The sequence below is a fragment of the Falco biarmicus genome, chromosome 3, assembly GCF_023638135.1.
Source record: "Falco biarmicus isolate bFalBia1 chromosome 3, bFalBia1.pri, whole genome shotgun sequence".
Taxonomy (NCBI): Eukaryota; Metazoa; Chordata; class Aves; order Falconiformes; family Falconidae; genus Falco; species Falco biarmicus.
The window spans coordinates 5,616,546-5,639,888 of record NC_079290.1 but is presented as its reverse complement, the minus strand read 5'-3'; positions in this window follow the sequence as shown (position 1 = coordinate 5,639,888).

Here is a 23,343-nt window from a genome sequence, read left to right as displayed (position 1 = left end):
TGGACGAATGTCCTCTGAAGGAGAAAGATGACACTACAATACACCCAGGCGAAAAGAAACAACTTTCACAAACACTAAGATCCTGAAGTGAATAGCACTTGCCTTCAATAGAAAACAATGATATGTGGTAACTAGGTGGTCATTTATTGGAAATAAGAGAAAAAGTGAACCTACATGGCTGTCTAACTCATTGATAACTCTGAATGGGGCTCAAGAGATTCCTTTTCATGAAATCTCTAGAGATCTAAGGAAACAAGCCCTGATTATGAAGACAAGATTATATTTTATCTATTTTACAGAGTTTCTGGATCTCCTTTACAGTCTACTAACTTGTAAAACAGTGCTTTAGTCAGGATCTGTCAGACAATATTATAAAACCAAAACATTTGCTTATCTGAACTAAGCAGTGTAGTATTTGGAGATGGTTCAGTTGAGACTGATTTTTGTTTCCCTTTTCCTTTGTGCTGAAAAGCTAAGTAGACAGATCAAAGAAAGAATTACTTCTTGTTCTCTGTGGAATTCATCATTAATTTTAGTTTGAAAGTAAAGTAAGTTCCAGGTTCCAATTTTCAGGACATCAAGATACTCTACCAAATCAGATCAAGGCTATAGATGGAAAGAATCCTTTTGGGTCCTTCTTTAACATGGCATCTTGTTCATAGAGCTGCTTAAGGCACTATGACTGAACTTAATGCAGATAGTTCTGGAAGCCACATTTTTAACAAGGATTGAAATATTGAGTGTAGTTCTTATTTTAGAAAATCTAGTTTTGTGTAAAAAACAACCTGACTTTCTTTCCAAGTATGACAAAGCAATTTAATTCTATGTTCTTAATCATTAGGTAACAATCTTCTTGTCCTTGTTTCTCTTTATTGGGTATCTCCATTTAATTGCCTAGCAAAATAGATATGTAAGCAGAGTCAAAATCTTTATTTAATCAGATTTGATCAGTTTGAGTTATTTTGTATTTGTGTTTAGATCTGACTCCCTAGATTGTTTCAACCCTATATGAGTACCTCATCTTTTTGGGCTTTTGTCATTGATGGCAGGCTCTCTGAGTGAAATGCTGAATATTGCATCCAGCACAGTTCTTTCACTATTTGAATGACCTGACGGTTTTCCTGAAGTGATGAAATTTAACTGAAGTTCAGAAAGAGGAAGAAGAAATATGTTAAAAAAAAAATAAAAATAGGAAATTCTTGTTCCAGAACAAAAAAAAAAGCATGTACGTGGGTAAATACTAAAGCATACATCAAATTATTTCTCAAATGCTCTTTTTCTGTAGTCAGAAAACTCATAGAGGATTGTTTCTATTCCAGGACTGGTGAACTACCAATAAGTTTTCAGCTTTGGTATGCAAGAACTGTATTAACTGGATCATGTATGCTATGATTTTGACTTTGTATCACACTGACATGAAGAGATTGTGAAAAAATGTGGGTCACATTTGGCAGATGTTGTCTGCGTTTTCATGAATTTTAATGGCAGTGTTTGAAAAAAAATGGCAAGGACCCATTATGCTTTCACAAAAGAAGAAGTAGAAACAAAATTTGAGAGACTTTTGGGCAAAAGTGAATTACAGGCATCTGTCAAAGTCTTGAGGACACACAGTCCCCTTTCTAACTGCATTTGTTATGTTTTTTAAAGTATTTATAATTAATTTTATTTTTTAATTGATCTTTGAAGGATTTGAGGTCAACTACTCATCTGCTGTCTTTTGATTTATTTTTATAGGTTGAAGGGATCACATCTACAACACTGGCGCACATTTGAATCGCTTATGTAAGCATGTGAAAACTCTCAAGGTGCTAGATGGCAGTTCCTGAATATTTATTTGTGTTAGCTTGTTCCTCTCCCTCTCCTTGCTTCAGCATTCTTCATGTCTGTAGAAGGGTGCTGAGAAAATGTATCTGCCTGGATTGAGCCACCAGCTAGGACAGTGTGTTGTTCACATGCATGTGCATGATGTACTTACACACCTGGTTGGAATTGGCGTATACACTTAGCGGGAAATTTTACTTTTACAATATAAAAATCTTTCCTTCACAGAAGCAGTCCCTCAGCTAAGAGATGGACATATTATTGTTGTCTTAAGTTGTGGGTATTAAAATAAACATTGTCTGGTACACACCGTGTAACAAGGGACAGTTGCAGAATGAAAGCTGGTCAAAAGGAGGAATGGGGAGTAGGAAGAACAAAGGAATGAGGTATAAGATTTCTTATTGCCTTTGGTTCTTCCACATCTGGGTTACAGTCCCCCTGCTCCTCCCTTGCCCACCAGTAAGTGCTATAGGGGTTGGCGAGGCACAGAAACCTGTCAGAGATAGTGGATGCAACAACGTGGCCAGAGAGTCATAATTGCAGTTGTAGTCTTCAGTGGAAGTTGGCAACAGTAATGATATTTTCCCAGGCTTGCTTTTCTCTGACTCATTGAGATTAGTATTGTTAACCAGCTGCAGCACAATTCCAGAGTAGGTGAGAGGGAAAAATCTGGTGATCTAGAAATATACTTGAGTGGTTATAGCATACTTTTGAAGGAGCAGAGAGGAGAGTTTCAGTTCTCCTAGGTCAGTGTCCCCATTTTCTAAAAAGGTGAGATATGCAAGGGAGAGGAGGAAAGCTAAATATATTTGAAAGGAATTGTGTATTACATAAGCACTAGCAGCTAGTGGACATGGCATTTGACACTTTAGTACTCTCAAGATTGGCAAGATTCTCTTGCTATCAGAATCATACTGGGAAACTCAAAAATACACCTCTCTGATTCAAAAAGTTGTCAAGAATTAGAGGCTCTAGTCATTCATCCCTGCCAAAGCAACTCCTGCTGACAGATATTTTTTTACCTGTCTCAAGATGACAATATTTTGCTTGAAATCTGGGGAAACATGATTATTTTAACCATGTTCCTGAGTGTCAAGAGTTTCATTTATGTCTTCAAATCGTATTCTACAGACAGAAAGTTAAACTTTTAGAAGAAACAAATCAACAGTGTATCTGTTGGCAGATTAGTTTTGCTGCATTATGCCTGATAAAGCATATTGCTCAGCAGTATATCTTGAAAAGTATATTTGTCTTTAAGCTGTTAAAAATATCAGCTTTCTTTCTTCTTCTCTTTTTGTCCTTTGCTGTACTTTTCCAAATATCTTTGCAGTTTTCTTTGCTGTCTCAGTGCACACCAATGTAACATCAAATTGATGTTATTATCAAAGTCTTGGAAATGAAAGCTGCAGCAAGCTTTTCACTGGAGATTTGATCTTTGACAAATAAGCTTGTGTCAGTGCACCTAAAGAACCTGAGTCCATACCTCTGTTTTCTTCCCAATAGGGTCTTGGCAGGGATGCAATTAAAAAAAGAAAATCAATCTGTGCTTTGCTGTCTGATTTCTGAAGAAGAGCACTGAGCTGCCAGGGTGTGAAGATGTGGTATTGTAAATACAGAGAAGTCCTCATTAATTCCACTTTCCTCACTGGTCTCTAAATGAAGTCTGATTTATTAAAGCTTTAGAATGAGAGGGAGGAAAGGCTGAGAGAAAGGGCAGTGAATTTCTTTAGCTGACTTCTGATAATTCAAAACATGCTGTGTATTGTTTCAAAGGTAAGTCATAAAAAAATACTTTCACCCAATAGGGTTCACTTATTTTCTGATTTTCAGAAGGGCCAAACATCCATCACTAGGTAGAAAGCCTTAGGAGCTGCAGAATGTATGACAACTAAACCTTTTAAGTATCTTTTTTTCTCTTCCAAATGTGAGTTTTGGAAAACAAGAGTCAAAAATATTGGTCTGAAATTGATTTTGAGGTTCACACATTAGGCCAATTGTGAGATTTCCAAACCTGTGGAGAACTTTTTGTCCCAGTGCAGCAAACATTCTCATATCCACATCATTTAACTTTTACCTGAGGTGACTGATACTATTTGCCTTGGAAAACCTATACAAATGTTCAAGATTCTGTAAGATGGTGACTTTTGAATGTGTAAGATTTAACTTTACACTTGTCTATTAGTTTCAGCGCCAAAAATCAAAACCACCAACAAGCTTTACTAACTATACAGCTAAATTTCCTAACGGAGATACTGTGATTTAAACATGGCCATTTTTCAGTTTCTTTACAAAACCCCATCCTCACAAGACTATTTTTAGCAGCACCAGCTAATGAGTCACAACTTACTCTTGGGGCTGCTCCTGCCTCAAGTCCCTGAGCATCTCTGGATTCAGAATCAAGACTCGGCAGGATGGGCCCATTTTTAAAAGTTTAAAGGAAAGTAACATTCTTCCTAAGTACACTTATTGCTTTTCAAGTGGATAATCATTTTGCTAAGTTTAGTGTTGTAAGAATCTGAAATAAAACATACAATATTGTCCATGTTGTTTCTTTTCGATCTTGTTTAACTCTTGTTTAACTGCCTTTTTTTTTTTTTTTCTCCAGATTGCAGTACATTTGCACGATGCTGCTTAAGTATTATTGAGTATGTTGGCACAGATACTTCAGAGTGAAATAAATGCAAAGGACTGAAGTCCTCTCTGAGTGTTTCAGTTTGCCAAATGAGAAGTGCCATAGGTCTAAATAACTTTTGTATCCTCCCAACCCTGAGCAAGCTCATGAGCTGTTATAGTTAAAACAGCACTTCTGCAGCGTGCCCTGGGATCTGTATAGTGGCCCAGAGCTTGCATGCTGGTGTCCCCTACCATAAACCTCTTTTCTCACCACCACCCTGCAGCAGACTTTGGCAGAATACTCTGGCAGCGGCAGGCCCAGCACGTACGTGCCAGCACAGTGCCTGATGCAGACATGCTTATGCTGCAGCAGTGGGTGCTAGTGGGGATGGGAAGGGGAGCTTAAGGTCCTGGCAGTCTCCTCTCCCTTCCTCTCTCCGGTGAGAGAGGACTGCTGGGGTAAAGACACGCCTGGTCTCACTGCTATTTCCTGCATGCCCTCATTTATAGGCTCCCATCTCACCTGGAGCAATGAAGCCATGATTTGATTCCCTTCCTCCTTAAACCATCCAGCTGGCATGAGAGGGTTCATACGGTGTTTATCCTCTGTGCACACTGCAAACATATTTTTTTTATTTAATTATTTATTTTTAAAATATCCCTTTAACTAGGTATTTACACAATTCCAATTCTTATGTCAGAAAATGTTTACCAGGGAGGCAGAATGATCAAAAATCTTCCTAAATTCAACAACAGTTAAGTTCAGATTTATTTATTTTTATTTTTATGGGTTAGTGATAGTGCAACAGCTGGGCTAAATTAAAGAAGTAATCAAACAAGTAGATTGTGCTAAGACAAAGTTGCTTGATATGTCTTCTTTTTTTCACTGAAACCACAGTACCTCTGAAGTTTGTAAACTTGCCAGACATCACCACTATCATTTGAACACTTATTGAAGGTGACATCTGGATATTTACTAGTAACTTTCCAAATGAAATCTTCAAATCTGAAATGTCCTTAGTGTATTCAGGATTGTTTAATTTTTTAAAAGCATCATACTTTTATATATAGAGACACACACACACACATATATATAATTGTTTATGCATATGTAAGTATACATATATACGAATATATGTTTACGTGTTTTATATATCCAAACATACGTAAGCACTTATTTAAGAGAAAGGGATAATTCTGAGTTCTCAGTTTTACTAAGATTTATGCATTGCTGGCAAAAACATTAGGCAATGTTATAGCTGTGCTCAGATGTGCACTGTGACTCCTCATCTACTACAGCAGTTTATTCCCTGCTTTGAAAATGATAAAGGCAGTCATATGCTGACAGTGATTAAAATCAGCAATACAATGCTGGTCAATAACACTGAATTATATAAACTTTTTGTGTTTCAATATCAAAGTTCATTGAAATGCTGTAATTAATACCAAAAGAGTATAACAGATCCTTCAGTCTAAAAACTGAGATCATGTGATTATGTGTACCTTTATTCACATACCAAGCAAAATTCTACATACTACAGAAAACAAACTTGAGTTATCTTTCACCTTAGACAGGAAAATATATACAGATAAGGACTGTGATTTATTCTGTTTGTACATAGAACAAAGTATATATAAAAAGTGATGCCAAACTATAAGTAATAAAGAGCTGTACCTATTATTGAAATGTAGATAATATATTATAATCGAGTTTTATTGGGGATTTAATTATTGTAATTTATATAGATGACTTTCCATCACAATAAGAAACTCCAGATATGCAAATACAGGAAGTCACCTTGGAATTTCTCCCCTCCTTTATACACTGAATCTTGACCCTACTTTCCCGAAGAATCACAACCTTACTGAGATCTGGTAATGTTTACTGAAACTCAAAATCCTATAGCACAATGTCTGAGAAAGTTATGATTTAGACTCAAAAATGCACGTGACCAAGGAACACCTCACAGCCTATAGCTGGACCCTATATCTGGATCAGTGAATGTCAGGTTCATGGTTGCACAGGTGTAGCTTCTTTGGGAAGGAAGCCAGCCCTCAAAAGCTGGAAGTGACCATGATGAAGTCTGACCAGATTGTTAGCCCCAAAACACACCACAGTATTTCTTCAGTCTCTGCCCCCCTGGTCAGGACATCAACACAGGGCAAAGAGGCAATTACTCCTATAGCTATGACAGCTGTGTAATTGGGGTCCTTTTATTCATGTTTTTGTGGTGTAACAGGAAGCTGGAAGCTATCTGAATAAAGGAAGTCTACAACAGTGTTTTATAGGGACAGCTTGTATAGCATATAATTAATCCCCTCTAGTAATATAAGTATTAGACAAATTTATTCAAGGAAGATTAGCAGTCTGTTGGCAGGACTTTTAATTAAATAATAATACTAAATAACTTGCAGTCATATTTTCTTCTGCATTTGTAGTGTATATTTCTTTCTGGGTCAGTCTGTCCTCTGTGCTTGTAGAGTACCTACACAATGAGATACAATTCCAATGAGTTCTCTAGACACATATCTTCTGTTTCTGCAACCAACTGTGTGAGCTCAAAATTGATTTTTTTCCTTACAGACTTCTGAAGGTAGATGAAGAAAACAGTAATCAGTTAGATTGGAGTTACCAATTAAAAGTTTCATGCTCCATGCCATTATTCATTCTTCTTCACTTTCCTCCATAGTAAAGTTGTTTATTGTAAAAGTTAAAGTAAATATTTAATCTCAGGTTCTGTAAATATAAACACAATGTATGTATATATAAATTAATGTTTTTTTAAATTAGGCCCATAAGAATTGCTGTAATGGATCTGATCCACAGCCAATATTCTGTCTGACAGTGGGTAGTAGCAGGAGAAGGATACAAGAAACCCTTAAGTAAACTGCTGTGGAATAATCTATGCACATTAAAACAGTTACTCATACCTAGCAGCCAGTAACTGACTTAAACCCAGTAGCATGATATGTAAAATTAATTTTGCTATGTGGGATAAGATCATACATAATAAGTTTTTCTAAGCTTAGCGTCAATAGTTTTATGGTTTAATGACAGTTTTCAATTGCGTTAACTGTTTCATTTTCAACATTCCTATTTACTGAACGCCCTTTTGAGATTCCTTCAGGACATGCTTTTTTATCACGTTGCTGACTGGCCTCTGTTAGGCCTTAACTCTGAGTCACAGTTCAGGAAAGGTAGACAAATGCCTGCCTTCCTGTGAATATATGCTAAGCTGAACGTAGGCTGTGTATCTTAAGCAGGGTCCCTGTTTCTTTCCCTTCATCATGTTCACCTTCATTGTGAACTTGAAGTGGTGGAATGAGCCAGTGCCCCCTTTGGCATTGCTAGCACAGGAGATAGAATATGTGGCTTAGCTTGAGACTGATCTAGCAATCATGATGGTGTATCTTGCTAACTACATCCACAAATAGTGAATAAGAAAACCAGAAATATTTGTTGTGACTTTTGCTAGCTTGTGTTAAGTTATTCAAGAAAATAAAATCTTTGGTATAAGTCAATACTGATGTTGAATGTTGCCCTTTGTGTGACATGTTGTAACATGTAAGGCTTGCTTGAATCAAATCTGTAAGCACAAAAGACCAGATTCAATATGGAAGTACCAGAAAAGCCTACAGCAAAATGAAAATCTGAAGGGAAGGTTAATCCCTGAGTTTATAGGACTCAGCACAGGTCAATGCTCTGATGAACCATTTGAAGAGGTAATGCTTTTTCCAATACTATTCATGCACAAGAAGACTCCTAGGAAAATCAAGATTTCAGAAAAGTCCTTCAGACCAGCAAATGAGAACTGGAATACCATAGGAAAAAGAATGATATTTTGACCCATTCAATCATATATGTACGTAATATGTGAAGAAGATTCCAAATCAAAAGATGTGAGCTAGAAGTGATTTAAATTTGGCTCAACATGTCACAGCTGCAAGAAGTCACCAAAAGAGGCACAGCTGAGAGGGGCACTAGAGGTAAAAGTATCAGGAAATGAATGGTATGGGAGAAGGCTGTGCCTGAAAATCAGAGAACTACCAACATCTTCCGTATTGACTTCCAAGAGTATGATTTACATGATGTATAGTTAGCAGATGCACTCAGCCATATTTTGAGTTAGAAAAAATAATCCTGTGTGATATTGTATGAAGGTTGTACATCTTTTCAGCAGGTTTTATCAGCTCAGATATGATGTGATAAATGTTGTGGTAATGCTGCTCTTTTTTGTTGTTGTTGTTGTTTATCCACTTCTGACTGCAGCATGAAATAGAAACACACTTTGGAAGGTATTTGAGTTTACGTGTTTGTGAGCTACACATTGTTCTGAAGTGGTATGAAGTGAGCAAAATGTTAGGGAGATGTCAGCAGTCTAACATCAAGGAGAAAACTGATTATGTTCAATGAATGTTTGGCAGCAGTCAGTGTGGAGCAGTGGTTCTTGGCGCCTTTCTATCTATCCAGAGAGACTCCAGTTTAGTAGCCAAACACCTCAGGAGATAAATGCAAGTAAAGAGAATTTGGGGTGGAGGTGGGGGTGGGAGTGAGAAAAAAAAAAGAAAAAAAGAAAAAGAATTAAAGTGATGGTACTGACTCATTTCACACAGAAAACAAGGACATGGAGGACTGGTGAATGCTTAGAACTGCGCATTAATGCGGACAAAAGGATAAAAAGATGGGAAAAAAAATGTGATTTCAGGACTGAGTAACTGTAGAGATATTAAAGGAGATGGCAATAAACTGAAAAGCATGGATGGTTTTGCCCCAGAAGTTTCAGTATGTGGGACAAAGATTGCTTTGAGAAAATCACAAAGAAGTTGCAGCTGGTACAAATGGCCTAGAGCAAACTGAGGCTGCCATGAAAGAATAAGCAATCTCTCCAACAGCAGACTGCTCAAGCTGGACATGTCCTTACACTACTCCATGTGGCAGTGGTATGAGGTCAGGTATAAAGACTTGAATATTAAATCACCGTTGATAAGTAAGCTGTAGCTACTTGTTATCTACCTACCAAGTGAAGGACTGCCAGGTTTGCAAGCATAATAAAGGATGGAAGATTTAGAGGGAAATCATGATGAAGTGGCATCATAGAATGGTATGGCATTGATCTAATGTGCTATTATTTTGAATTTAAGTATTAATTCTTCATAGTTCCTTTCTTTTCAGTGTCTTGGCTTGAACTGTCTTCTCAAACACATAGGTGTTTAAAGCAGGGCAGGGAACACAGATCATCCAGTCTGGTCCGTTTAGAGTAGAATAGAAAAGTTGTCTTTCCAGTGGAAGATGAGAATAAATATCCTTTGGCTTTTTAATGACAAAAATGTGTAAGGGTACGTCCTGTTTTATTGGATTATATTAATGTAGGTGCTCATACCATTTAAGGAAATTTCCTCACTAATGAAACAGTTCTGTCTTTTAGCTAGGCCTCTCTTCTAACACAAAGCAAAATGTACAGAGAAAGAGTAGAGGTCTGGTTGTAAGAATCACATTTCCTAATACAAAAGCAAAGAATTTAACAATAGTGTACATCAAAGAACTGGCATTTCTCCCCAGTAAAAATGCTAAATACTGTGTATATTCATCTGGGCTTATTTCTTTGGTTGCAGGCAGAGAATAAAGTGTGATCACTGAAGGTTAAAAGGCAAACTAGGAAGAAAGGAGATTATCTTGCCTTTAGAAGTTCTTAAATTTTCAAACTGTTTTAAAGTTACAGGATCTAATTAGTATCATTCATACTTCATATAATCCTTTGTAGCTTCTTCAAAAGATGCCACACTTGTTCAATTTCCATGCCTTTGAGAAACGACTGACTGTTCTGGGAAAAAACCCTTGTTTATATGAAAAAAGGAATATAAAAAGCAGGGAAGAGTATGATGAACAAGCTTAAAGTCTGATGATGATGATAAAATCAGAAATAAAGTTGAATAAAGTGAAATAGGAAGGCAGCTGGAGAAGCAATCAAAAGCAAATTAATATTACTGTTTGTAGGTCTATGTACAGTGAGTCCCCCAAAATAAGAACTGTGATATGACCATTTATAAAATTCTGATTTAGATCTGTTATCTTCCTGCCTTATCCCAAAAGCCTTTTATTTATTGTCTAAATGGTTTAAAGGCACTATTTTCAAACATAGGCAAATATGCCAACATATACAGTTCTGGTGACTCATTAAATTAATGTCATTTTTTTTCTGCAGTGCTGTTTAACAGCAGATCCTACTACACTGCCACTGTAAAATCAGTTTGCTTTATCTCATTAGATTGGAGAGTGGTCTGCTTTAATTTAGTTCAGTGGCTGATGCTGATAGCATCAGGATTAAAAACATAGTGTTAAAGACAAAGTATTTTGTGTATGGTTGTGCATAAAGGAAAACTTTTTATGATATCTCTGATTCTGGAAAGAAGTATGACTACAACAATAAAAATTCTGCACACAGAATAAAACAGCTTATTATGTCCAAAAATTAAGTTTCCTAGAGCTTTTTAACTTGAGCATCTATCTCCCTGTTGAAAATGGCCCCTTAAGAGAATTCAGAATTACTGCAGGCTTCCCAGCCCACATATGGAGATCCAACTCTTCATAAAGAAATATGTTAGATGATCTGCAACATATTCAGGAAATAAATATAAAGTGTTTGCTCTCATCATTGATCTTCCTGACTGGCAGATGATATCTAAACAGAATGATCCTAGTCTGATGGCTTATTATATATTTACACGAGGATGATCAAGAAGAAAGTTCCTTTTAATTAGATGGTGGGACCCTGGGGGGTCTCCTGCACACTTGATTTCCCCCAGAGCAAGTAATTTAAATCCTATGAATCCTTGAAGCTCAGTAAGCCAGTTGGGCTTTGACAAGTGTCTCAGCATCCCACAGAGGCTAAAGCAAATGCAGGTTGAATGTATTTTTTCCCCAATATGTAAGTGCTGTGCAGCTTTGTATCTACAGTTCTAATTTCTTTTTCTAAATTTAAGGACCTGTAGATAAAACATGTATAGTAAATAGCTAATGTGAGGTAAATTCAGTGACAAACAGGACTTTGATAGCAATTATATTAATTTCATGACGTTTTTCACCATATGTCGAAATAGCTGCATATAAAGAAATTAAGCATTCAAAATTTCTAGGCCACAGTATTTTCTCATTTATACCTTTGTAATTCATGATAACAGTTCTACAATTGTAAACTTACATGACTTACTCAGTACTTACAATAATATAATAGTTGTCCCATTATTATTAACATTAAAGGATATGCTTCCCCCCCCCCCCCCCAAAAAAAAATTAAATCAATAACTCCACTCTGAGGAGCTAATAATTAAGACAGAATTAGTAAGAGTCTCCAGCATACACAGTGCTATGTGGATATTCACTTTAGAAAGCATTTCAGAAGTTAGTCAGCACAGGCGTTAGAAAGGTGAACAACCTCTACTGTTGAAAATACCTAAGAATAGGCCAGATAAATGTCTCTCAGGATCAATACAGGTGAAGTTAGGACAGGAAAATTAAGTAGATTGCCTCTTGCTATATTTTCTAACTGTATTTTTCTATGCTATATGTAATTAAGCATTACATGACTCATAGACCTTGAGTATGGTAGGGAGAGAAAATCTGTAAAGAATCATATGTGAACACAGGCAGAGCCCCAGACTGTCAGATTTGAGTCCCTATGCTTGGAACACCACAGGGACTATTAGTGTCATTCATCTTAAGGACATATCACCACTCAGACATGGTCAGTTTCCCTTAAATTACGTTAGAACTGTCTAGCCAAGAGTTTAGTTATCAGCCTGCAGTTTCCTAAAATACCACCCCCTTAGAATCTTAGATTTGGAACTAATCCCAAACAGCATGAGAGATGGAAATGCCTGGAGGTGGTGAAGGTAGAGGGGTAGAATGAAATGGGGAATTTTAAATTGGAGAGTCTAAATCTACTTCTTTCAGAGATACTGGAACAAATAATAAATGAACATATCAGTAAGCAGAAATGCAAATTAAGCCAAATTTTGTATGGGTTTGTTTCTTAAAGTTGATCTATTATGCAGATTCTCTGGTGTCAGTAAGAGGTGAACACATTACAACCTTTCCATAAAAGGGGGCACTTCTGGGTCTTGCTTGTCTACTCATTTGTCTGTTCATTACACTTGTAGGGATTTACTTATAATTCAGAAAAATTGGCTGAAATCTGTAGGATGTAACAGGCAGACACACACAGGCTGATCATATGATTGCTCCCTGATGAATTGGGTATTAAAATAAAGAACAAAGTAGGAATTACAGAGTGTATTATTATATTACTAAATGAAACATGCCAGCAGCCATTTCCTGAGATGAACTGACACATACTGGCCCATGCCCATGCTAATAAACTATCCAAAAGAAGTTGCTTGTGGGTAAGATACCCACAAGCCAAGTGCCTGTAAGTGTGTGGTAAATCCCTAATCGTGTCAAGATCTTATCTGGGAGAGTGTAGGACAAAACAATGTCAGGAACTATTTTAACAACTTAGGTGACTGAGTTCCTGTGTATAGAAATAGCCTGGTTATAATTTCATTTGTTAGTATAGATGTAGGCAATATTTTGCCAGTACAAATGTCCAAACTTTTTCTAGGGCAATAATTCCTTTGAAAAACTTTATTTACTACAGAGCTCTCCTACTGTGCCATACAACTTATCCCACTCTAAAATCTGTATGATGTACGTAAGTCCACATTTATTTATTGTCTCTAATTTTCACAGCTTGCAGATGATGGAACCAGTGATGCCTCCTGTGTGAAACTGCATAGGGTAATCTGTGATTGTCTTCTCCAATTCACTTTGTTGATGTTCCACATTAGAAACATCTCCTTACATATAAGAAAAAAATAGTACAGCTGAAATTTGTCTCATTTACTGGGATTGCCAGGACATGGAATGTGTCTTTGATAGGTGTCAAATTTTGGCCCTTGTATATGTGTTGGTTTCTGTGATGTTTAAGTGATAAGGAATTTTGATTGAGCCTAGCCTTTGGAGATGAGGAACTATTCCACTTATTTTATAAAATGATGGCACTTGTTTGTGTAGCAAAACTTTAACTATCATTGTGCTGGTTTTTAGTGTTTGGTTTTGTTATTCTTTAGGATTTTGTTTGTCAACATGGTGATCCTGACACAAGTGTGCCACAATTTTTAAAAAAATAAAACCAAAAACACAACAATATAAAATGAGTCTTCAAGAAAAGTTGATCTGTAAGACTAAGAAAATCAAGGAAAACTGTACTCAACATTGCCTAAGCAAAAATGAGAGGGAATAAAACAGCACAGCTTAATCAGTATTTGTACCAATTTATAGACACTGAGAATATTTCCTTAAAAGACAGACTGAATAGAAACGATGTTATGCTTTTGTCACATTGCCTTGTCATTATCTTTCTCTAAAAACATTTGTGAATAAAACCATTTTAGAAATTTTTGTTAGAAATAGTTTGGCACTAGTTTAGATATACAAAGCAATAACTTGAAACACAGCGGACAATGTTCCCAGCTGGTAGAAATTACCACTGTTCCAATGACTTCTACCAGAACAGTTTACACAAGGTGGTTTTAGTCCAGCAGCACTATGGTTCTCAAAAAATTGTGAAGATTCATGAATGTTGCTTTGGGATTAGTATGCATGAGTTTGATGCACTTGTTTTCTTAATTATGGTGACATTCTATGCTTCATCCTTTCTTTAATAGGAAAGGGAGGGAAAATAATCTTACTTAAAAAGGAACATAATCACATAGTGTGTACTCTCCTTGAGATGTAATTTTTTTTTTTTTTTTGCTGAAAACAATATTACAGTATATTTTTTCTCCCTAATAACTAGAGAGAAACCAAATTCAATGGGGATCTATAGGAGTTATTTCTCTGAGGATACCTAACACAGATAGCTTGGGATTTGGGTTTTTTTGTCTTTGTTTGTTTGTTTGTTTTTTACATTTTTTTTTCCCCAAAGGAAACAGGCTGGATGACATCTGGACCATTTATTTTATGCGGTCATGCATTTCACAACAAAGTCTTAGGCTTTTCATTAAAATAGCATGTATGTAAAGTGAGGGAAAGTCAGAGAAGCAGTGAAGATGAACTGTGGAGATAGCTGGGCATGGCTCTGCAATGGGCTAATTCTCTGTATCTAGGCTTTCTGACCTGCGTGGGGCCCATAGGAATGGTGATGTGTCTCATAGCAGGGTCCATGCATTCTCTGAAATGTGCTGTTGTTATTCACCGCCTTGTTGGAAAGCCTAGAGGGATCCAGGGCTACTGAAGACAGATTTCACAAAACATTTGGGCACTGCTTCCTCCCTGTTCCCTTCTGGTATTCTTCATAAGTGGGACCTGTTTTAAAAAGGGTAGCAGATGATATGACAGTATAGTGATGACTTGCATATATTTCTTTGTGAAATATTCTACTGAAGAGCTCCTGTCACTCTTGAATGCTTTGGGTGAAGCCTCAGCTCTTCTGGAGCTAGCGGTTTCCCTGCAGGTATCCCTACAGTCAGGATTTCATTCTCTTATTTACGTATCACCTGTATTGTACAGTGCTATTGTTTTAAATCTTTTCTGATCTTTTATACTATGAGATGTGTGATATGCATGAGTTGTCCAAAGTATCAAAACAAGACACCGATAACCTTTTTTGGTTTGATATGAACTTACATAGATGTTTATATTTCTTTAGTATTTTGTTTCTATTAAGGAATCTTCACATGAATGAAATTTTTAAAATTTGTCTGCATTGGGTACTAGCTGAGCTACACAAGACTGGATTTTCTCTGAGTCTTGGTGATGCAAATTATATATGAAATGCATTTGTCTTTGTACTGAAATATTCTAAAGCTTAATCAATGGTAGGCCTCTCCTTACAACAGCCCTGTCTCTTGAGATAGGATACATAAGAAGCTTTGTAAATGATATTTCATTTAACTAGGACAGGACATTCTTCCTTGTGAATTATATTCTGTTGGAAAGGAGATGATGAATTAAACGCAATATATGTATTCTTGCTACCCCTGTTATTAGTGCATAGCTGGGATAGTCCATCACCTCCATTTTCTTACTGGGGATAAGAATGGGTGGAGACCCACACAGAGTATTTCTAAATTGCAGACAACTCAACAAGGTTTTCTGCCCTTTCTCCTTTCTGAACCTGTTATTGAGATAGTTCTGTTCCTTCCACTCATATATAATGCACAGGAGAAACACTGTCTAAAATATTTCAGCTGTTTATTGAAGGAGATTAGCATATATATGCACAAGTGTGTTTCTGTATGGAAATCAATATATTATATTGGTCTTAGATAAAGAGTATTTCCAGGTGATTTACAGCTCCTACCGAGAGTGGCTAGAGCTAGTTGTAACAAAAGATGACATTTTTACTAAATGCTGCTTGGAGAGCCAGGCAGCCTGATGAGTTCTGTAAGATGAATATAGAATTATTAAGTGTCTTAGTCTGGACTGGGGCAAACTACCATTATAGTCATAAACCTGTATTTTTAACTTAAAAGAGTGGTTTTATGTGATTTAAGGCTCATCCTGCCACACAAAGGAACACAGAAACGCAGAGACAAATGGTAAATTCCCAGTAACCCCATCAGAGACATGAACCTAAGCTCCTGTTAGGGTTGTCCCAGGAAAGCCTCAGCCCCAGTGTCCAGGTGTTACAAGTGGCAGAATCACAGGCAGGAAAGGTCAAGGTGTTTTGGAGAGGAACAAACATGGGACAAAGGGATAAAAGGGGCTGGCCACATGTAAACAGGTGGCTGGGCAGTACCTTGGTCTGGCCATGCTCTATGCCTGATCAGTGTATTCTGTCCTGTTTTCTTATTAAATGCCATTTCTAGCTGTTTTACTGAGTGAGGGACTCTATATATGTGCATGTGTGTGTGTGGTTGTACAAGTGCCGGCAATTAGCACAAGACCAGGGCTCACAAGGCCTGTGTGTTCATGGTGCCAGCAGCTGGAGAGACCAGAGTGTGTGCATATTATGTAGTTATGTATGTCGGTGCATAATTGCTAGCCAGGATCAAGCTGGGATACTCAGCAAGTAGGGTAAGTGGCTTGGGACTCAGTTATTGGAGTGGCCATAAATCTGGGCTGAACAGCAGGGAGACCAATGTAGTCTGAGAGTCAGCTGCTGGAGGGAACAACTGCTACACAGGCTGAGTACCTAAGGACAGCTAATTGTCCTTAGTAGGTAGGATGTACGTACATATATGATGTGGATACTCCCACATTATATACGTATATGTTTCTCACTAATGGACCTTCATCTTGAATTGCTGTAGAGGGAGACAAGGTTAGCCCATTTGTGCCATCTGTGTTTGCATGAGTGGTTTTGTCTGTCTTAATTTGTGTGGCCAGCTGTGTATGTGTGTATATATTGGGTACAGTGTGACTGTGCCTGTTGGGTTTGTGCTCAGCCTCACTACTGACTGGACCTAGGGACATGGAGCTGCGGCAACCTCACCTCTTTCTGCCTACTGGATTCAGAAAGTCCTCAAAAAATAGCTTGATGTTAGCTGGCTGTGTCACTTCAATGTGTTTACTGTCCATAATATGCTAGGTGAGCAACTGGCTGGCGGGTCAGGTTCAAAAGAGTTATACTAAATGGGGTTACATCAGACTGGTGGCCAGTCCCCAGCGGGGTTCCCCAGGGCTCAGTTTTAGGGCCAGTGGTCTCTAATGTTTTTTTGAATGATCTGGACACAGACATTAAATCTACATTAAGTAAGTTTGGTGATGATACCAAATTAGGAGGAGCTGTGGACTCCCTCTAGGGCAGAAAGTCCTTACAGGGAGATCTGGATAGACTAGAGAAACAGACAGTCACCAACGGTATGAAATTTAACAAGAACAAGTGCTGGATTCTCTACCTGGGATGGGGTAATCCTGGTTATACACAGAAATTGGGGGTTGAGAAGCTAGACAGCAGCCCTGCAGAAAGAGATGTGGGTGTCTGGGTTGATGTCAAGTTGAATATGTGTCAACAGTGTTCCCTGGCAGCTAAGGGCCAACCGTGCCCTGGGGTGCATCAAGCGCAGCGTAGCTAGCCAGTCAAGGGAGTGATTGTTCACTTTTAACTGCACTGGTGCAGCCCCACCTCAAGTACTGTGTGCAGTTTTGGGTGCCTCAGTATAAGGACATCAAACTATTAGAGTGTGTAAAGAGGAGGATGACCAAGATTGTGGAGCATCTTAAAGGCAAGACTTATGAGGAGCAGCTGAGGTCACTTGGTTCATTCAGCTTGGAGAAAAGAAGGCTGAGAGGTGACCTCATTGCAGTCTACAATTCTGCAGCTTCCTCAAGGGGAGCAGTAGAGGATGATATGCTGATCTGCTTCTGGTGACCAGTGACAGGACATGAGGAAATGGAAAAAAGCTGTGTCAGCAGGAGTTCAGATTGGACATTAGGAAAAGGTTCTTCACTGAGAGGGTGGTCTGTTACTGAAACAAGCTCCCCAGGAAAGAGGTCATGGCAACAAGCCTGTCAGAGCTCAAGGAGCATCTGGGTGTTGCTCAGTGATATGGTTTAGTTTTAGGTAGTCCTGCAAGGAGCAGGGAGTTGGACTCGATGATCCTTATGGGTATCTTCAAATTTGAGATATTCTATGATTCTAATAAACAAAACCACAAAGGCTAAAGAATTACTTCAAATGTCACAGCTGATGCTTTGATTGTGCATTCAATACTTTTTCTCCCTTCACCTTCCCCATCCTCATTGCACCTTTCCCACGAGATCTAACAGCAATACACAACAGGTCACGAGTGAGAGTCTGTGAAGAAGACCAGAGCAAGGAAAAATTAAAGTTCATCAGTAATTTTTAGCTACAGGTTGGACTGCATGAGATATTGCAGACAAATGGGGGCTCACTCTGCTGGCATTTATCACTAGACAAGAGGTATGTAGTTGCATAGCACAACAACCTGCCTCTCAGAGAAATAACAGGTTTTATTTTTGTTTTCTATTAAAAAGAAATAATCTGATATCCTTACAGATCATGGAATTAAGTAACACCTGCACACAGAAAGGGTGAAGGAAACATTTCATTTCAACTTATTAGCATGTCAGTAGATGACGCAAAACAGCCTTGTGTCAGGATACTAGAACATGATTTAGGTAACCTCAGTTCAGCTCCATGTTCTTGCAGAAACTTCTCACAAGATTGCAGATGTGCTCAACGTGGACTGGTTTTAATCTTTCTTCTGGCTTTTAGAAATTTAGGTTTCAAACTTTTGGGGAAAGACCATGTTTCTCAGTGGTCAATATAATTTCTTTTTCTGCTTGAGCAAAGACATAATTTCATATTAACAGCTGTCTAATGAATGGCAAATTAATCTTGACATGGTGCGATATTTATTACCATATAAAACCATGCCTATGCTAGGGCTAATTTGTGATTGCAGGGGTCATGGTTTAATCCCAGCTGGCAGCAAAGCACTGCACAGCTGCTTGCTCACTCCTCCCCAGTGGGAGCAGGGAGAGAGTCAGAACAGTATAAGTGAGAAAACTCATGGGTTGAGATAAAGACAGTTTAATAGGTAAAGCAAAAGCCACACACACAGGGAAAGCAAAACAAGGCATTCATTCACCACTTCCCATGGGCAGGCAGGTGCTCAGCCATCCCCAGGAAAGCAGGGCTCCGTCACACGTAATGGTTACCTGGGAAAACAAACTCCGAACATCCCCCTCCTCCTTTTTCTTTCCCCAGCTTTATATATGCTGAGCATGACATCATAATATCCCTTTGGTTGGTTGGGGTCAGTTGTCCTGGATGTGTCTGTCCCCTCCCATCTTTGTGTGCACCCCCATCCTACTTGCTGGTAGGCTGGTGTGAGAAGCAGAAAAGCCCTTTACTCTGTCTAAACACTGCTCAGCAATAACAAAAACATTTTTGTTGTTATCAACACTGTTTTCAGCACAAATCTAAAACATAGCCTCATACTAGCTACCATGAAGAAAATTAACTCTATCCCAGCCAAAATCAGCACAACAGATTACAGATATTCTCTATTTCAGCAATGCTGTGTTTTGCAGTTGTCTAAATAATCTTCCCTACCTTTGTCAAGCATCTGTACCAACAGTCATGCTAGAGTTTTGCCAGTGTACTTACTGTCTACCCGTGAGGAGCATCTGCTCACCCAGACGTGTTGAAGAGGGATCATCTTTCTGCGCACTCCTGATTGCTGAAATAGGGCTGGCAGGAGGCTGTAGACCTGGCCTGAATATCTTCAGCCATCTGGTGCTTGTTGGCTTTGTAATCCCAGATCGTGCCAGGATTTATAACAAAAGCATTGGCTTTACAGATAAAAACAATTGTCACTAGTGGGTTTTTTGCACAGGAATGCAAAAATCAGAAAGCACATTTTCTTTCTGCTGACAGCTTCCTCCAGTCCCATCTGGCATTCTGTGTGCTCTAATTGAACCCATATACCATTAGAGGCAGTGACACATGTTAACAATTGCTATAGCTTGTGATCCAAATACAACTAGCAAAATCTTTCCTGAATAGTAAGTTCATTCCACTTGAATGTCTTCTATTCCTCTGCCTGAATATAAAGTTTCTTCCGCTTCTGTGTTTTAAATACTTTCCTTATTCTCTTACATTTTTAATGATTGCATGATGAGTTTAATTACAGTAGACAATTAAGGAGTTTCAGAAGGATTTTAATTTGTAGACTTTTAAAATTAGTTACTTTGGACATTATTTTATTATACTGTGGAAGGTCCTGTTTCCAGGAACTATGCAAGTAAAGTGATTGTCCTTTGACATGAAAAAATATCATCTTCTGCTTTCGGGTTTTTTGTCCATTTAAATTACAGTTTTACAGAGTTTTAACAAAAATTCTGATCTCTTCATATATACTTCTTCAGCTTAATCATTACTGAGTACATGACCTGGATAACAGATCACTTTAATTTCTGCAATATTTATTCGGTCCTAGGTAAAAACCCAGGTGTAATACACGTTCTTTGCAGGATAATGTATTATGCTGCAAACTTCCTGATATCAGTGAAAAATGATTCTTGTATTGCTACTTATATGCCATTGCCTGATGAGCCCCAGATACACTGAAGATCCTGATGTGTGACTCCTACTTAGGATTAGCCCATTTGTTTCACATGAGAAAGGGCTGAAATTGCCTGACCTATTTTTATTAACTTCTTTCTGACTTAACTGCAAGCAACTTTCCTCCTTTTCTTTTTTTTTCTTCTCCTTCCTATTCCTCAACACCTAGCTATCGATTTATAACTGCTGCAGGGCCACCATTTCTCAGAATATATAACAATGGGTGGTGTTTAATCAAAAAGAAAATAGTAAAGGGAACAAAGGGTTCAAAATCAAGCTTTCATAGGTGTTCTAGTGTGGATGTTCAATCAGCATTACACCACGTCTCTTGCAGAGAGGACGGCTTTTCCTGCAGTGGTGATGCTAACCCCAGGGCCTGGCAGACCTCCATTCACACATCTGTTTTGACCTTCCCTTCTGTGACTGCTGGGAAATCATTTGTCCATTCTCTTCCCTTGCTCTCTATGAGTGTTTTTAAGTTTTTGTGGTTGGTTTTTTTGGTGGAGTTTTTTGTTTTTTTTAATGAAGAGGGAGTAAGTTGGAAAGTTATGCCTAGGCCCCACAGTGACAGCTTTTGCTGCTACTCTGCACTGCACTGAATACAAAATCGGAGACGGTGGATACTACTTTTCTCTGGCCTCTAATGTTTCAATTCATCAGCTGTGATGGACTTGACACAAACCCTGTGTTTTCCAAAAGCCTTTAAAGACAGATAATTACAGTAGCTTAGAAAACTTAGTCACATCAAAACTTTTTACTCAGCTCAAGCAAGATACCACAGGAAAAAAAAAAGGATTAAAACAAGAAATGGGTGTCACTTACACTGCAATCTTTCCTGTCAGTCTTCTGTAAATGTACCTTTGCTGAATTATATTTGTTTTGGGGTTGCAGAAGAGACTTCACCTCACACAGTTGTTTTAATGTGCCCTCTGTGTGTACGTCTCAGTGCTTCGGAAAAGGCAACAGTAAACTTTGAAGTTTTTCAGGAGGCTTAGTTTAGAAGAATGAATAGAGTGAAGTGATTGTGTTAGTATTGGTTTGCAGGGGTTGTAAGTACATGTTCATTACCAATGCAAGAGAAACATATTAGCCTTCATTTCTGGAGGTGCCATCTTGAATGGGTTTAATGACTTTAATAGGGTTTTTTTGCAGGTAAAGAACCGTAAGACCAAGTAGCATCAGGATGATGAATGTAAGTCATGTTGACATGCTATAAGGTATGTGATGGGAAAACACTATGTAAAGTGAGGCTTTATATATGTCTAACTTCTACACTTGTATAATTAAATGTGACTCAGAATCAATCACTCCCTGTTTAAGGGTATAACTGCCCAGAATAGAAGGATTCATCTCGTTCAAGATCATTCAAGAACAATTGTTCTACTTGTTGCTAAACTAGCAACAGTTTCGAACATAAGTTGTAGAAGTTCAAGTGTTAGAAGTGTTAGCACGATGCTCACTATTAATGCTCCAGGATACACAGGATGAATCATCTTACTCTGAAAGCACTGCAGTGATAACATTATCCCTCAGTAAAGTAAGAACATGTTTTAACTTATTGTCACTTGACTAAGCTGATATCATAGGCTTTCTCCTCTGCATTTGTTAGAGGAAAGTTATTTGATATTTTTCCACAGATAACTTGTGTGGAGAAATGTATATGTAGAAGGATAGCTCAGTGTCCTTCAGACACAATGGATAGTTTTGTTCTGCTCTCAAATTAAATGCAATAATACTGTCTGTGACTGTAAAGAGGTGAAAATGCATAAACTTTACTGATTTCTATCATTACCTTATGAAAATATGGCGTCTGAAATCCATTGCCTATTTTTCTATACATATATATATAAAGTGTGTATTAATGTATGTTTCTACCATAGACCATATTTCTATAGTGAAAGACAGTTGAATCTTTTTTTTTTTCTTTTTCATATTATCCTTTCTGGTGGCTCTATTACTAGTAACATAGATTACAATTTACTCCTTAGACATCCAGAAATAAGGGAGACTTTGTAAGTACAGAAATTCATGAGTGTGCCCAAGAAGAAAACTAGCCATTGAGGCTCATTCATTTAATATTTTCTACTGTATATGGTAAATGGAGGAGTCAGTGATTTCTTTTTAAATCTTTTACAACTTGCTACAGCCCTATCAGGTATTAACAGACATTGAATCTTAAAATAAGTTTGAGTAAAACTAGTATTCAGTGTTTCTGTTAATTTTTACCAGATGGTGGTTACTCTGAGGGGAACAAATGAAACCATGGTACATAATCTTTTTTATTTACTGCACTCAACAGAATCGAAAATGAGCAGTTGGTTGGCAGCAGCTGAAACACAAAAACCTGTTATTTTCAATTTTTTTGCAGCATGTGTTATTTCAAAGGTGAAACGCCATACCAAGTATGAACAAGAAGCTACTGGGGTTAGGGCAAAATGACCATACAGAAATGTCCTTTGACTGAAAAACCATAAGTTATCCTGCAGAGGATCCTGGATATTAAGAATAGTAGTTGAGAGAGGGCAGCTGAAGCATAAGGTATATATCACTTGATAGATAACATTACCAACAGTACAGTTCACGTACATGATCTTAAATTCTGATGTTTTCCACACAAAGTTTCATTTAGGGTTTTGCTTAACAGTGTAGGAGCAGCAGGCAGCTGAATGCACAACACTCATAAAGCCAAGTAAAACCAAGTGGCACTTCGCAGTGCCACAGAAGTGGTGATTACCTTTATCTAGAAAAAAACTATTGCATATTGAGAACTTATCTTTCCCAGCAATCCCATTTGAAGTGATAGTAACATTTAGAA